Below are 16,916 nucleotides of genomic sequence, written 5' to 3'. Positions count from 1 at the left end.
TGTGTGTGTGTGTGTGTGTGTGTGTGTGTGTGTGTGTGTGTGTGTGTGTGTGTGTCGAGTCAGGGTTTCAGTGGCGCACTTATTAGTGGAGGAGCCTGCTAAAGTTGGATGGAAACATTTCTCTTTCGTGGTTTTCATAATACAACTTCGCCTCGGGGTCACTGCCGTGTCTCTGTGACTCAGAGACCACACCTAAACTCACAAAGAAACATAAGTGTAACGTGATTATAAACTTAATTGAGTCAGAAAGGAAACATGTCTACAGCTATGAATGTCTTTTAGGCGTATCATTTAGATTTAGGGTTTGCCTTTTAGGATGGTGCCCTGGTCACGAAAAGACTCAACAAAACTAAAACCAGTTATGGAAATCCTTAATTCCCCTTTTAAATCTCACTATGCTAAAATATTTTCGTTATTTAATCCTAACCTAATCAAAACCGTTATCGTTTTTGTTTTTTATAAACTCACAAGCGTGCGTATACTAAAATACATATGGACGTTTTCATGTATCGTAACAGGCTAATGCTAGCATGCTAAAATGGTGCATGAAAAAAGTCAGCTTATTTCTGCTGCTGTATACAGAAGATGTTGATATGCTAACTGTAGCCACGTTAACTTGTTCAAGGCTTAGCATGTTCAAATCTGACTTACATGTTGCCTATGAGTTTGTTAGCTAACCTAAATGCTTTGAAAGCTGGAAGCATAAGTTCACTGCGGATGTTGTCGTTTTGGCAGTGATGTTAGGGTGCACATTTAACAGCATACGACGCGCTAATGAGGCCAAGCAGGTGACCGCATTGTCCTTGCAGAAAAGTAAAGCTAGCTACTGTATATCCCAGTAGCGCTCATATGTATGCTAAGCTAGGTTAACATACTTATTACAGCACTCACAGACATGAATTTGATTAAGTTTTTCATCTCAGTTACCTTTTTTTTACCTTTTACCTGTTAGCTAAACTGTTAAATAGCTTTAAACCCATCACATGACAATGGTAATATTATTAACCAGACATCTATAGCCACACCTCTGAGATTGCAGTGTTTAAATTGCCTTCAAACCAACTGTAATCGATACCAGTTGAATCACTTCACTTAAGTATCACATAGTCATCCTATAGTTGTTTTAGTTCCTCATGTGTCCAGGGATCGTTCAATAATAGTTGTGAAGCCTATACTGTATGTGCCCAGTGGCCTGAGGATGTCTTTTTGTCCAGATCACTCTTGACAATACACACACTCCACCTGTGTTGCTTCTCAGGAATATTCCTGTCATGACTGTATTCTGTGAATTACCTCATTGCTTTGTTTCTGAACCAAACCTCCTGCAACACCTCCCATGGGTGTGTTTGTAATTAGTTCCTTTTGTTTGTGTCCTGCAGAAATGGTTCAAGCTACGCAACGCACAGTGGAGGAAGGCGGAGGGTCTTCCGTCTGAACTCGGATCAGTGTTGGACTGATACCGAAGAAGGAGGAGAAGAAGAAGCTCTGCGCTGACTTTGTTGCTCCTGGACAAAAATGCCCCCTCCACCTCTTCCTCATACCCTTCCCCTCTGTGTCATTCGTTCTTGTTTTGTATCTATGAAGCTATTTTAACTTACGGAATGTGAAGGTGTTTGTGTGCCAATATAACCGCCATGTTTACAGAAATAAACATATTGTTATTATTATAAGTTAAAATGACTCGAGTGTGCTCTGTGGTTGTAGTCTAAAGGGGGACTGGGGACCTTTTGTTTTCAGGCTTTGTTTACATGTGCGTCTGTCAGCAGGGAGCCGACTATGGGACTATAAAAAAAATGTAAGGAAGCGCTGGGATTACAATAGATGCTGCTGGAATCAGTTTCCGCTATCCAGCGACAATTGTGGAAAATGTCCAGTTGTAGAGGAAGGAGGATGGGGGGGTGGACATATGAGCCGAGTGAGCTGAATGACTAAATCACGGGCTAAATAAAAGACGGGTGATGTCATTTCAATGTCCATTTCCTTCCTTGTGATCACTCTTACTTAAAGGTGGGGTAGGTCATTCACTTCAGAAACACTTGTTGTTATATTCCATGGAATGCTCTTAACGTCCCGATAGCAATGAATATATTAAATGCTTTGACAATAAAAAAATGTCATGTGTGGAAGCCGTGGCACTGTAAAAAGCACGACCAATCATCTGAGCCGGCCCGGCTAAAGTAACTGGATGGCCTACCTGCCTGTCAGCCTTCCATCTGTGCACAAACTTATCTCGTGCCCTCATTGGTCATGTGCGCGTCCGTGTGTGTTGGAGGAGGGGCTCTGAAAGGAAGTCTGAAGGAAGGGGCAGATTTTTTTCGGCTGCATACTTTGAAATTTTAACGCACTCGAGCTGGTTTCTCCATTCTTACCTACCCTAGGCTAAAAAAAGATGTATAGACAAGTATTTCTTTGTACTTTAATATTTACTGGAGCCACAAATACTCACTAGCCTAGAGCATCACATGTGTACCAATCGACAGCTGAAAAAGTCTGTAAGAAATGCACTATTACTTGTGTTTTTTATTGATGTTTTCCTGAAATAACGCTGCCCTGCTGAGTCTTTTACTTATTTTTAAGAACCACGTCTTCAGTGCTTGGCCTGAGTGCTACAAAAAAGGAAGTTAAGACAGGAAGTACTGATGANGTTTAGGAGTTGACGTTGAATTTCAACATCGTCTTTTGTTGCATTTCATTTCCCAATCTTTCCTACCCGTCATTTCCTACCATGCATCTACTGTGGGCTGTAAAAGAAAGGCATAACATGTCTCAAAAAGTAAATAGTTTTGTTATTAAAAACAATGTGAAAGGCACCCCTCAAAGTGAAAGAATGGAATAATAAGGCTTTACAGAGCTTTAAGCGTATATTGTATTTTATATACTGTCCGACCTACAGCTTTACTGTTCTGGTTGACTCTCAGCCTTCTTGTGTTGTGTGTGGTTATCTTCAGTGACAAATCTCTTTTCAGATCCCTGTACGCTACCTGCTCAACAGCAAACAGACACATTGAGAGACTAGCTGGTGAACATAATGGAGCATTAAGTTGCTAAAGAGTTTCAATTGTGACACCTCGAGATCCAAAACTTTAAAATATGAACACTATGTATCTGAATAATCATAGATGTAAACATAGATTGTCATTGAATAGATGGACCCCATGGTGACTGATACCCAATTCAAAATCGCAGCTCGGAAATATGCTCTTACTTTACCCTGTATTTGAATGAAAAGAAATATGTTTTTCTTTTCTTGGTTCTTGGAAATGTGACCTTATACAGTGAAATCCTGGGTTAGACAACAGTTACTTCCATAATTTGTAATCTATTCTTGTCTTTGGTTATGTTCTGTCTGTTCAAGAAAAATCGAAGCACTTGAAACTCTGACAAATGAATCCTCCGGTCTTCTGCCAGGCCTCTCTGTCTCCATCTCTTGCCTCCCTCTGTAATTTGGAGGCATTGTGCTGATGTGAAAAGGCAGTTGTTGTTTCTTGCCGGCCAGCCTGGCGTCCCCCCCCCCCCCCCCGCCTCTCCATACAACCGAATCTTTTCCAGGAGGCTGTTTATGTGTTGAGTGCAGCACTCCGTGGAGCTTAGGGCCTAATGGAGTGTGAGAGAGGGGCCTGGGCTTCTTCAGCTTGTGTTCAGCTGTACAAACATGCTGCCACACCGCGGCTCACTCTGCCTCAATCTCTATTTCACCTTTTTTTTTTTTTTACTGTCTGTCTGCTGCACTCACTATTTGTCACATCTCTGTCTCTTTTACTTCCTTATCACATTGAATGAGCTTATTTCTGTCTCTCCCTCAAGCAGTATGAAGGTAAAAGCAAAAAAGTAGCATGAAATGAATGTTAGTGTCGCATATCTCTTGTCTCGCACCTTTTATCCTTCTTAAGATGTTAAACGAGGTGAAGGAGTGAAGTGTCGAGTGGCACTACTGTTTGTTTTTATACCATATAACACAGATAAAGTAAAAGACAGACAGAAATGAGATAAATATGGCTGCAATCTATTAGTAAATATATAATATATCTATCAGTGGTTAGTGTTTTTGATGGGCATTTTCTCTACCACTTTCAGCAGTTTAAAGAGACAGTTGCCCCAAATTAAAATCTATTACGTAGGAATTGAACAGAATTTGTGTCACATTACCATCTCTCTGACCTAAATGGCTATCATCGATTTTTTGACATTATAATGTTTTATTTGGAAATGCCTCCAACTGATTTGCTGATTATGGTGATGCGACAAGGTTGAAGTACAAATTCTTTACAAATTAAAAAATATGTTGTATACTTTGTCCCTATAGGAGCTTTTGGCTTGTATCTTGTTATATATAATAAGTGAATGTTGGGAAAATGTGAGAACACTGTAGAGAAATAATATGAATGTAATTGGCTGTCATTCAGTATTTACAGAGACCGTCTTTTAGCTTGACGTTTGATTGAATGCCGACTTTGATTTGCGCAACTGCCAGTTTGTCAATTAATAGCAAGTCCTCATTTCAATATGTTAGTTAAAAGAGATGCAAAAAAGTGTGAGTAAAACATCAGTATTAATGAATGAGGGTAAGAGTGAGTGACAGGCTGCCTGCTTGAACAGGAAATAGATCCACAGTGTGATTAACTCCTCCTTGATGACCTCACAGGTGCTAACGGGCTGTTGTAAATTAGGACTCCATGTTTATATCAATACTGCCATCGTCCGTGTCCTGCACTCTTTCCTGCCCTGCAGCATTAACGGACCATGTCATGATTAATTGTTGCATCATAATTCGCCACCCATCGCTAAAACCCTACTGACACACACACACACACACACACACACACACACACACACACACACACACACACACACACACACACACACACACACACACTACCTTCCCAGAAGTCTCTGCTCTAGAGAAAGCAGCGGCTCCGCAGAGTGGAAATGTCCAAGGCTGTGGCTCACCGTGCTCCAAAGTACAAGCACCTGAAAAAATAAGCTGGGCTCCAGAGTCATGTCCAAGTGGAGGCAGCATGGAGTTAAATATAGAAGTAGTATCCCTCCCTTTCAGCTGAATCCAAACAAATTAAAGATGTCTTTCTTACAGGATGGTTACCACAAAGAGTGATCGTAAAAGAAAGGAGAAAATGCTGAGTGTAGCATGACAGCGACATTTGAAACAAAGCCCTTAACGATGCTTTTATGAGAGATTAACACCGTGATTAATTAGTTTGGGCACATTGAGCGCTGTTGCTGTGATTGGCAGTTTGAAAGCTGCTGGACAAGCAGAGAAAGTTTCTTTTAAGCACTTAGTGGGTAACAGAGGGAGCCAGGCTGTGATGTGGCCAAAATGGGCAGAGGTAGAAAGCTGGTGAGTTCAGAAAAATCCCACAGTGGCTCAACAAACGAGCAGAAAACAGAAGCAGATGGACAGTTTCTCAATAAACTGACCTTCTCTAAATACAAAGACATTTAGCGTGGTTGTGCAAAACCTGGATCTGTACAGGAATCAAAAGAGGCTGCCTAATCCTCAACAATCAAACTACTATAATCATCCCGACAACATGAGGGAAAGGTTTGACATTTAGGGGAATAAGGCTTAGTTTGGTGACAAAATCAATATTACTCAGACTCACTGAGACTGAGTAATATTGATTTTGTATGCTAAATATAAGGCTACAACCAGTTAGCTCGTCAATTTAGTATAGAGACTGGAAAGAGCTTTGAAACGTATATTAACACTTATTTCATTAAATTGTGATTACATTGTTTAATGCATGGGAGAATCACACCTGGGAATGCTTTACCTAACATCAGATCTAACAACTCTTAACATGCGTATAAAAGTCCAAAAGTAAGATAGTTGTATCTTTTTGCTGTTTGGATTGAAAGCAGGTCTACTTAGGACTTCTTTAAGGTTGTGTTGTCAGAACTATACTTCAGGTAATCTTCAGGGTCGCAAAAGTGGTACAGACATACCAAAAGATGCAAAAGACCCGATAAGTAATGTCAAATTAGAGCAGACTGGTTTTTGTTTTTTTTGTTGGGGAGTGGCTATTAGACCTAGCGCTAATTAAGCATTTCAGACAGTGGGGTAAATACTTGCATAACATGTTATAATAGAAACACAAAACACAAGTATTAACCTGAAAATGAGCATGAAAATTATTTAAATAAAGTCAAACTTAAATACTGCAACCCAGTCTTTTTACACAGATTGAACAATCGAGTCATATTGTGTTAATAAATGAGCTTAAGCTGGTTGGATTTATTTCCTTTTAGACAGAAACAGGCTAACTGTTTGCGGCTAAGCTACTTGTTGTAGTTGTATAGATTAGTACAGCTATCCTCATTAAACGCATATTCCCCATAAATGTTGAATTGTTCCTTTGAAGTCTGCTGAATTGTGGATCTGAAATCTCAGGGTTACAGTAGCAATACTGGTGCACAAAGCACTTAGCTAAAACAAATGTATTAAGTTATTATTTTTGACAGAGAAGCAAACATTTTCATCAAAATTAACCAAAAAACGTCAACATGCCAAAGTGGCTGTAAATGCGGTCCAGAAGAAGCAATGAAACACCTGTTGCCTGAGTTTGTCAATCTTTCCTCCATGTGCCCCTCCTCACTAAAAGGACTTCTGTAATAATTGCAGGACCAGCTCGGGGACCAAAGTGCACGGATCGCCCTCGCTGACAGATTCACGGCTTCATAATGATGCATTGCTAAGAAAAACATGTTTGAACTTCCATTAATCCTCAGTGTGTGCGTGCGTCATTTAGCGAAACCCCCATCTAGAAATGCATTTCACTCTCAATATAGCTCACAATGGGGCAGTTTCATGCTACTTGTTACATATTTTCCATTTTACATGTCCCGTCTGTTTCATTACATCTTCATCGACATGATTTACTCCGGCAGCAAATGAAACAGCGGGAGCTGAGAGTAATGATTTGTGAAATGATATTTGACTCAGCATATTACTGCTTTAACAGTTTTATTAAGTCATATAAACACTGTTTCTAAATGAGGCAGCGCTCGTAAAAAAACAAGGCTGATTGTCACAGACTCAAATAGAAAAGAATATAATAAATTCAAGTTATGAATGCAGCAAATGGTAAGAATAATTGATGCACTTACATACAGTCATTTTGAAAAAAACATGTCTCTCCAGTACCAGTGACCTTTTTTTCAGTTGTAAAGTGTTCATTTATGGGTTAAGAACACAGTCTTACTTGTTGTGTTTTTACATTTAGAAACACAATCATTATTATATAACTGGGTTTGCCCCAATCAGTTTTTGTAAGCTCCTGATTACAAATGACCTCAAATTGACTTTGAATGATGTACTATCAATTTTGTCTTAATAAAAAAATACACGACTGGAAACAAGCTTGAAAATATATGTAAAGAAAACGTAGTAGCTTACCTAAATAGAACAATATATGTGAAATAGTCAGTGAACTAAAATATGGGTCAAACATGTTGTTGTGAAGAAGACGTCATATTTTGCAAAATGTAAGACATGAGTTTTTCTCTTTAATGGGGTCTGGAAACAAGACATGTGAGTCTGTTCTTTCTGTCTGAGGAAGATTTGTGTTCATCACAGTTTGAGGCAGCACATTTTTAGCACTAAAGATCAAACAACTGAGACAAAGGTGAAAAGAGAGGATAGAAATATAAAATGCATCTCATCTCCAAAGACGCATATTCCATTCAAACAAAAGCTCAACACAGATACTTTTATAAAGACAATTTGAAATACAAATCAAATAATAATAATACAGTTATTGTTAAACTAATGCAGTGGTTCCCTGGTATCATCATTTAACATGATCAACTTAACAGTGAAGCTAATTTCTTAATTATTCCTCCAGAAGCTTTTCCTTTGTTCCTCTTCACCATCACAATGCTTTGGCACATGTGTGAGAGAGACACAGACCAAATGTGTGAAACTAGAGCCTGAAAGTTGAAGAATGTGTGAAACGCTTAACACATAATCTGTAAAACGCTTAACAGGATGTAAGGGTCATCAGTATCTCCAAGACAACAGGACCTCTGTCTGTCCGGGGTCGCAGCGTTTGTTTAAAACTCGTCATCAGATCTGGGAACACACACCGAGACATGTTGTTTTGTTCTACTTTTGTTAAACGTGCCTTTTGTGACTTTTTGGATAATGACATAGTAAGAGTTTCAATAACTAATGTATAAACTGTCAAAGGTCCAATGCAGACAATATAAGATATCAGATGCTAACCTTAGAAGTGTTCTATTTATAACTCACTGTAACGATTTTTGTTGAATTTATTTATGTAGAAAATAATCTGAAGCTGAAACTATTTATTAACGATTTTCATAGGACACTTTATACATTTTTCACAAATGCTAAGAATTCAATAGTTTCAGCTTGTCAAAAGTTAGACTATGTTTCTGTTCATGTATTTCAATCTTCTATGATAGTAAAATAAATATCTTTAGGTTTTGAACTCTTGTTCAAACGAAACAAGCGCTATATACAGTGATATATAATATGTATTAGATTTCCATATTACAGGCAAATAATAAGAATCCTCACTTAATCATATTATACATTATTAATCATAGAAAACATACAGACCGACTGCTGCCATTAATCACATCTCACCACAATCATTTTTCATTTTGACTTAACTGCTGTATCTACTTTCTATTTTAGTTATTTATACATCCTATATTTTGACTTCTCTATCCCCTCTAGGGATCAATTAGTGTGTATCCTTTTCTATCTTACTAATAAGGAAAATAATAAGCCTCTTAATAAATAGTCACAAATATATGTTTTCTCCTTATTTTCACCACTGACGTGCCTCGGTAACACACTCAGTCATTTGGACATTTACAAAATGTCTCGCTCCTTAAAATCCCTCCTGAAGGAGATCGTCGGCTGCTGTGATGTACAATCGTCCACAGTGTAAAATGTGAACGCCTCCAGAAGAGGGCACTGCGTCTCTGTTTATACTCCTGCAGGTTCAACAGAGCTCTCCTTCTCTCCCCTACCGCCCCACAAGAGACCCTCAGTGTGACAAGTTTACATAGACCATCTGCAGACCTCCCTACCGCCATAAAAACACTAATCACAAGGTCATAAAATGTGACTCCATAACGACACCCAGAATGTAGCGTCTTAAAATGTTGGACCAAGTGCAGCAGTGCGCCAACAAGTGACTGCACTTACACATGAATGTGCTTATTGATTTAGTTAGTATGATCAGTTTAAAGCGTAATAACTTTTTAGAAACGTTTTAATACCTGCGGGTCAGGATTAGGGGTGCAAAAGCTATTTGGAAATTCATAATTGATTTTCTGAGTAATAAATTCTCAAGTTAATAGTAACTTCAGACTAGGTTGAAACGTGAGGTTGCTTTATTGAAACTTAAGTCATAGCTGGTGAATAACATCGGAAAGTATGCATTTTTAGCTCAAAGACTTTGATTTTCTGCCCCTTAAAACTGTAATTGTTCAAAGTTAACACTAATTAAAACTTTTAAATATGGCTTTGTTGAATTAATTTTCATACACAGAAATATGTTACATAGATATTAGTAATCATTCAGTTCAGAATGAGCTGTCTATCTAACATTAGCAACATTTTATCAGCCTAATGATTTGAATTGTAAAGTTTTTGGAGAAATGTTATCAATGTAAATCTGTTCAAAACAACATTTTGAATAAATCACACTTGACGAAAATATTCCATTAGGTCTACCTCCATTACTAACTCCTTACTCTGTAAAACGTAATTTTAGCATGCTAACATTAGCTTTGTCAGTTAGTTCAGTTAGCTAACGCAACAGTTACATCTGGCAGTTAGTGATAGCAACAAGTTACTAGGTAATGTGGTGCAACATTTTTCTATTTCATGATGTATACATTACCACTAAGCAAAGATTTAATATTGAATTTTGAACAAATGGTGCAAAATGCTTACATTACCTCCCTAAAAAAGGTACTCAGTAGCACCTGTAGAGACGAGTAATAAAAACAAGCAAACTTACTAAATAAAAAATATCAGTTAGCTCTTATTATATTATGAATAAAGTGTAAAAGTAGCACATGTTGTGTAAGTTAAACAGAGTTAACTTTAATATCTAAAGTGTATTCACATTAGCCACCACAAGCTAACGGTCACACCATAACAAGTGGGGCTGTTGCAGCAACAACAAGTAAGTGAATTGAGCACTGTGGTTATTTTTTAAAGTGCTGCCTAGGGGACTTTGTTTTTGGTTTGATTTGTAAGTCTATTTGTCAGCAGGTTTAAAGTAAAACCTGATGTCATAACATTTCTAAAGCTAATCTGAAACCAAGGGCATATACACATTATTTTTAAATTATGGAAACGGCCTTGGCGAGGTTTCTACCCTCCGAATACTGGTTGCTTATCTCTTATGTCAGAGAAAAAATGTGTTCCTATTTAATTTGTACGTTAAATTTGTGAAGCAAGCAGAACTAGAATTAAAATAAATATTTATTGGAATACCAAAAGTGTGACCTCAACATCTGTCTGCATAGCCCGAACTCTTTCTTTCTTTTTCTCGATCTTTTAGAGGAGAAAAGCCACAGGAGAGCTTTTGACGGACAACCACCGCAGAGCCAACATTTATTTCAACAACAAGCTGACACATTATGGGAAATCAAACACGGTGGGATGTTATCGCGGTGAAATCACTTTATACCACCCACTTTGTTCCCATGCTCAGCAGGAGAAAGGGAAAGGGAGAAGGAGACAGAAAGAGGAGAGGCTTTCTGATTGTTTGGAAGCTCATCGGCAGGCCCAGAAAACTCAGCAGGCCGGTGAACGGGCACTTGTCATCTGGAGTGCGAGGCAGCTGGGGTTATCCTCAGAGACACGGGGAGGTGAAGTGGGTGACCGTGTTTGAGGTCCGCCCAGCTGTTATTGCCCCTAATATTCAACAGATGTCTGGGAGCTCGGCCCGCTAAGTCCCTGCACATGCCGGAGCAGAGAAATCAAAGCAAAGAACTCAGCAGCAGGCTGAGCACCACGACACACACACACACACAAACACACACAGCTGTGGGAGGGTGCACACACTCAAACAGCTCTGTGTGTATTAAATCACTTGTCTTTAACCATTTAGTGAAATGATAGAGGCAATTAAGATCAGTCTTGATTTTTGAGGCAGGATCAGTAAGTAGTGGCACTTTATTTTTAATGTATTCTCTTATGAACTATATCTGAATATATTTAGTAAATAATCTAAATTTGGTTTCTATATCCATATGAACTTGTTCTATTTTAGTTTGACCTATATTGCTACATTTCATGAGCAGATCACTTTGTAATTGCAGTTTAAGTGACTACCTTCATGAAAACAAGTCACTCATCTCTAACTTTCACTTTTCTTTACAATTGTGATCCCGTTGTAAAAATATGTATTACACTTTGCCTGTTTATCGTCCCAAAAGAAATACCCCTGTTCTAATCATGTCAAGCCCTCTTGTAGCGTAACCTCTACACTTCATAACATGCAAGCGAAAAATCGAGTTAAATAAAAAGCACCACTGTGTTCGAACACATAATCCATGCAGAGGCTCTCGCTTTGAGAAAGTGGAGAGTTGCTTTGCTCCAAGTGGTCACAAGGGGGTTGAGCGTTTCGAGCCATGGCTCACGCAGCTCGCTTACTTTGGAGAGCGCTTCAGGGAAGGCAACATTAGATATAATGAAACATTCACTGACCGGCCCTTTCCAGCCTCCTCGCTCGCTTCCGTGGAGGATATTCTGACTGAAACCTTTCTACAAGTTGTTATAATAGTCCAGCTTAGACCATGCCAGAGCAACAAGGCCAGGAGAAAAAACACTTGATCACTCCTGCTCTTTGTTTTTGTATTTTACACAGTCGACCAGGTGCTTTCAAAATGCGTTTGTGACTAGATATGATAGAAAACCTTCCCAAAGAGTGAAAATAAACCCTGTTGTCCTTTTGTTTCCTTCAGTTATGCTTTCAATCACCATGCATGCTTCAGTAGTGACAAAAACCTACATGTACTGTTTACCCAGTGTTGTAATGTATTGAAGTACATTTACTACCATGTAATACTACATTATACTACTACTTCACTACATTTAGGAAGCCATTATTGTTATGTTTACTCCACTACATTGTTTAACACCATTAGAAAGTCATCTCTTTACATATTCAGAGTGTAAGCTAATACAAAATATAAATAAACAAATCCATAAAATATGAACACATTAACGCATAAATAATCACATTACAGTCATTTAATATATAAGATTCTAAAATGGGTCATTACGCACAATAAGTACATTTTGATGAAAATACTTTTGTTCCTTTAAGTAACATTTTGAATGCAGGACTTTTAGTTGTTACAGAATATTTTACACAGTGGTATTAACTTGTGTAAAATATCTTCTTCCGCCCATGAGTACACCACAATCCCTCCTCCGTCCTGATATGGTACCTTTTCAGGTGATGAGACTTCCCTTCTGCAAGAAACAAAAAAAAGAGTTACAAAAAACTAAAATAGTATATTTGTCATATATACATATATGTTGATTATAAATGATAGGCTTTTTTTGTCGATACAGAGACTCATAACGTACCTTTACAGTTCATTCAAAAAGCAATCTAATGTTGCATTTTCTGTTCTTTGGCCTCTGAGCTGCTTAGCACTTGCTTTGCAGTTTGTCTGCCTAGCAAGGGGAAGTATAGGGTTTCATGATGCTGAATTACTGCAAGAGAAGAAATTCACATGTGATGTTTTTCTTTTTTTCCCTCCTCGTCAATTAATGCTGTTTCCGTTGTGGTACTGCATGTGTCCCACACTTGGCCACAGGGCCGGGCGTGGAGACGGTCCCAAGTATATAAATTCACTTAGTCGCCTGAGACACATTGATTCGCACCCAAATATCCAGTCAACTGTAAAAAAGATAGACTCCACAAATCAAGTCTCTGCTCATAACGAGCATTTTTTGCCATCTAAAGAATATATTCATGATTTGGGGACCTTTTATGAGGAAGGTGATGGCAGATTGACACCAGATGTGTCATAAATTATCAGCAGAGAGATGCCAAGCTAAACAGTCCAGCATAAATATACAGTGACTCCAAATATACTGGTCGCTCCAAATTCAAATACTGCTCGTCTGTGCACGTCTATACCAAATTACTGTGACGACTTCAAGTATTTTTAGACCACACATATAGATTTGGACATAAAAATAACATGGTTATTTGTCATTTGAGGTCAACATATAGATAGCTACTTCGAATATTAGCTTTTCCCAGTACAACATTTTTACCATTCTTGAAATTGGGATTCAACAACAAAATTGTGTTGTGATATTTATCATCAATTTGAACAGCTCTTATAAATTCAGACTATTCATTTATTTTTCTACAGTATTCTGCTGAAATGCTATAGTAATGAGTTAACTGAAAATAAACTGAAATTAATTTGTTTGTATTTATCCGTCATGATTGATGGATAAATACATGTTGTAAGGTTATTTTTAGGGCTTCAACTAATTGTTACTTTTACTTAGAATTAAGTGAAATGTTCCCTTTAAACACAGTCAATTCTTATTAAACAATATATGTATGTAACTATATATGACCATAAGTATGAACAAAATCAAAGCAGAAAGCAGATGTCATAGACCTTTGCAAATATGTTGTTATGCCTGCAAGATAAATAATAATAATAATAAAACGTTTTATTTAGAGTCTCCCTTCAAATTCACTCTGACATTTATTTTCTGTCTCTGTGTATGAAGTGTTCCCTCCTCTGATGTGTTTCCACTCCATCTTCAGTCCTAATTTAAAGCCTCTTTGATCCAGATTTTAATATAACCTGTTCCATAAAGTAGCTAGTGATGATGGTTAGAAATGACATACTATGTTGACTGACTGCAAACAGATCCAAGCTCCTAAATATAAAGTCGAAAAACTGTTTCAAAGGGAGGTCTCAACGTTCTGATGGCAATATCTAAAATGCACTTGCACAAGACCTGGTCATTGAATTTGAATAATCCCTCTGAGTGACCCCACGGCTCCTGAACACAGTTTCTATGTGCAGCGGCAGCAATGACGTCTCTGAGCAGGAATGTGTCCCCCTGGTTAAAGTGCCAGACACTGGGCAGTGTAAGTGTGTGTGAACGTAAATAAACCCCATTATGCCAGCCATCTCCTCGGCCCCTGTCACACACTCGAGGTAAACACAGAGCTTCCTGCAAAAATACCTCTGGTGTTCTTGCAATTAGATCAGCCACAACAGCTCTAAATCTTACCGGCTCCGTAGTAAATGGCGTTGAAAACAAAGATGTCCGATCCCATGACGTTGCGTAATCTACCGTGAGAAGGTCGGTTAATAACAGGTCTGTAATATTTGTCCAACAGCCACCACAGAGAGTAGATGTAACCTGGGTGAGCACCTTGCAAAGTGGTCGACGTGAACTAATGAAATGTAACAAACTGTTTCCACACAAACACCAAGGTGTTCCCCCCGACACACGCATGTTATTGACGTGACCATTAGGTCATTCAGCACAGCAGTATGGAGCTGAGTGGATTTCTGTGAGGCATTAAAACTAAATACCCCAAAAACGCCTTTCCAAACCAACGCTTACCCCTGCAACTCCTACAAATAATGTTTACATGCAACCACCAAGAAAACGTAATGCCACCCAGACAGAACATAATCAGGAAACATTTGTAATTAAGGTATACACGACTAGTCCCAAAGTGATAATACTGAAGCTCAAGCTAAGAATGTATTTCACTATTTCTCCCAAAAATATCAGCTGAATTATCTAAACCGTGATTAAAGGTATTTACGGTTTTGTTTATACTTTATGATTAGGGTAGCAATCATGGTCTTGGTTTAATTAGAGCAAAGAGTTTATTTTATTAACATTCAACCTAAACTCTGATCGTTTTCTAACTTGACCAAAGCACCTTTTTTTGTTGCCTAAACCTCCTAAAATTGTCTCCTAATGATAGTAACACAATATCTTGGAAAATAATGGTATTAATGCTAACAGTCAAACGCATATTAAACTTGTTTCTTTGTGCGTTTTGACCTTTTTTTTGTAAATTAAGTCCCTTTATCTGTGTATGGGCATTGAAGGAAATAGACAAAACAAGAACAAATAGAAATAGGGATGATTTGTGAGGTACTTGATTATCATACCATATTATCATATCTTAAATGTTAATCTTAGGTCTAATTTGTTTAATATCTATTACCATCAGTGTTGGGCAAGTTACTTTTTAAAAAGTAACTAGTTATGGTTACTGCTCTCCAAAAAGTAACTAGTTACTTTATTAGTTACTAAATTATAAAAGTAACTAGTAACACGTTACTTAACTTTAAAAATAATAACAATAAAAATACAAATTTTTGTGTTGTTTTTTGCTGACTAGTTCTCTAAAGGTATGCAACAGACTTGACCGTTGCGATGGGCAGCATGTCCTCAACAACATACCTGGCAATCAATCTGTTTAGTTGACTCTGGGTGACCATACATTGAAAAAACCATAATTGATTCTGGAAAACGATTTCATGTCAACCCCTTAGAAAATACTTCTTGTTTGCATGTCTCTTATACATGTATTTTGGTTGATATTAATCTTACAGTATGCCCAACAGCTTTTTTACGGCCCTGGTCGAAACACAATTGGCAAAGTAAGAGACATGGCTGACCCATATGTGCCTAACAGTTAGTACCGAGTACGATTTTGTAAGTGGTTCATCCTCATATGTGTAAACTCAATCCAATTAGCAGTCATTAGTGCTGAGACATTTGTTGCCAAACAATCTAAAGAGGTTTTTACAATGGAGTACACAGTGAGTGTGCATGTACAAGTGTGCAGGCCGTCCAGAGTGCAGAGGAGAAGAGCTGGTTATTCGTTGGTAGCTGGTTATTCTACGAAGACAGCAGCTCTGACAGGACCACCTAGGCCCTCTGTTTATTGTTTGAGAAAGTGTTTTGGTGGACAGAAGCCGGGCACTGCTCTTACAAACGCTGTAGGTAACCAATTGAGGCAGATCTGTAGCGAGGGATGCAGGGGACAGTATAAGAGAAAGGTGTAAGAGTGTGTGAGGAGAGAAGAATGACTTTCAGGGGTCTGGGGGTTGTGGTGCTTCAGGCCAAGAGGGCACATGGGAGCTGTGGCCGGAGGATGGATCCCAGCCGACCCCCTCCTAGGTGTCAATGTTATGACATGTGTACCGCTCCACTGTTTTCTCTCACAACAAGAGCACTTCATCTTCCAGGGTGGCCGGGTCTCATAAAAAAAGCTTGATTTAGATGCTGGGGATCAGACTGTCCACCTTCTCCTCTTCCTGTTGCACTTACGCTTCACTTCCTGTGGGCCGGAGCCGCACCGTCAGGGGTGATAAATAACCGCAGAATGGAGTGGGGAAAAGCTGGATTCCCTCTTCCTTGTACACCCAAAAGAGGAATGCCTTCTTTCTTTTTTTGACGTTTCAGAGTAATGTGGGAGATAATCAGCCCTTTAAGATTTGTCAGTTCTGCTTTTGTTTTATCTACCATGACTGTTCCTCAGACAAATCCTGATGATTACATTGTGTCTATAATGACGTCTCGTGCTAAAAACAGGCTCGCTTGATGTGGAATCACAGAGTTGAACGCTGCATATGGAAAACATGATGTGGGTTAATAAATATCATACGGCATCTTCAGACTGAAGACGACTGCGGTTGTCAGCAGGGTTTTAGGACATGATATTTATTGTCATGTGTAATGAGGCATCAGGATTCATTCAGATGTACGATGTGTCAGCACAATGTCTGAATGCTTTACATTTTTCAGAATGTGTCCTACAGTTTTCTTGATCTTACTTGCACAGAGAATATGAATGTGACATGTTTTTGAAGTTCTACCCAGTCCA

This window comes from Notothenia coriiceps, unplaced genomic scaffold (assembly GCF_000735185.1).
Source record: "Notothenia coriiceps isolate Sejong01 unplaced genomic scaffold, NC01 NC01_scaffold00026422, whole genome shotgun sequence".
NCBI classification, from domain to species: Eukaryota; Metazoa; Chordata; class Actinopteri; order Perciformes; family Nototheniidae; genus Notothenia; species Notothenia coriiceps.
The sequence above is the reverse complement of the archived record's forward strand: the minus strand, read 5'-3'. Positions refer to the sequence as shown.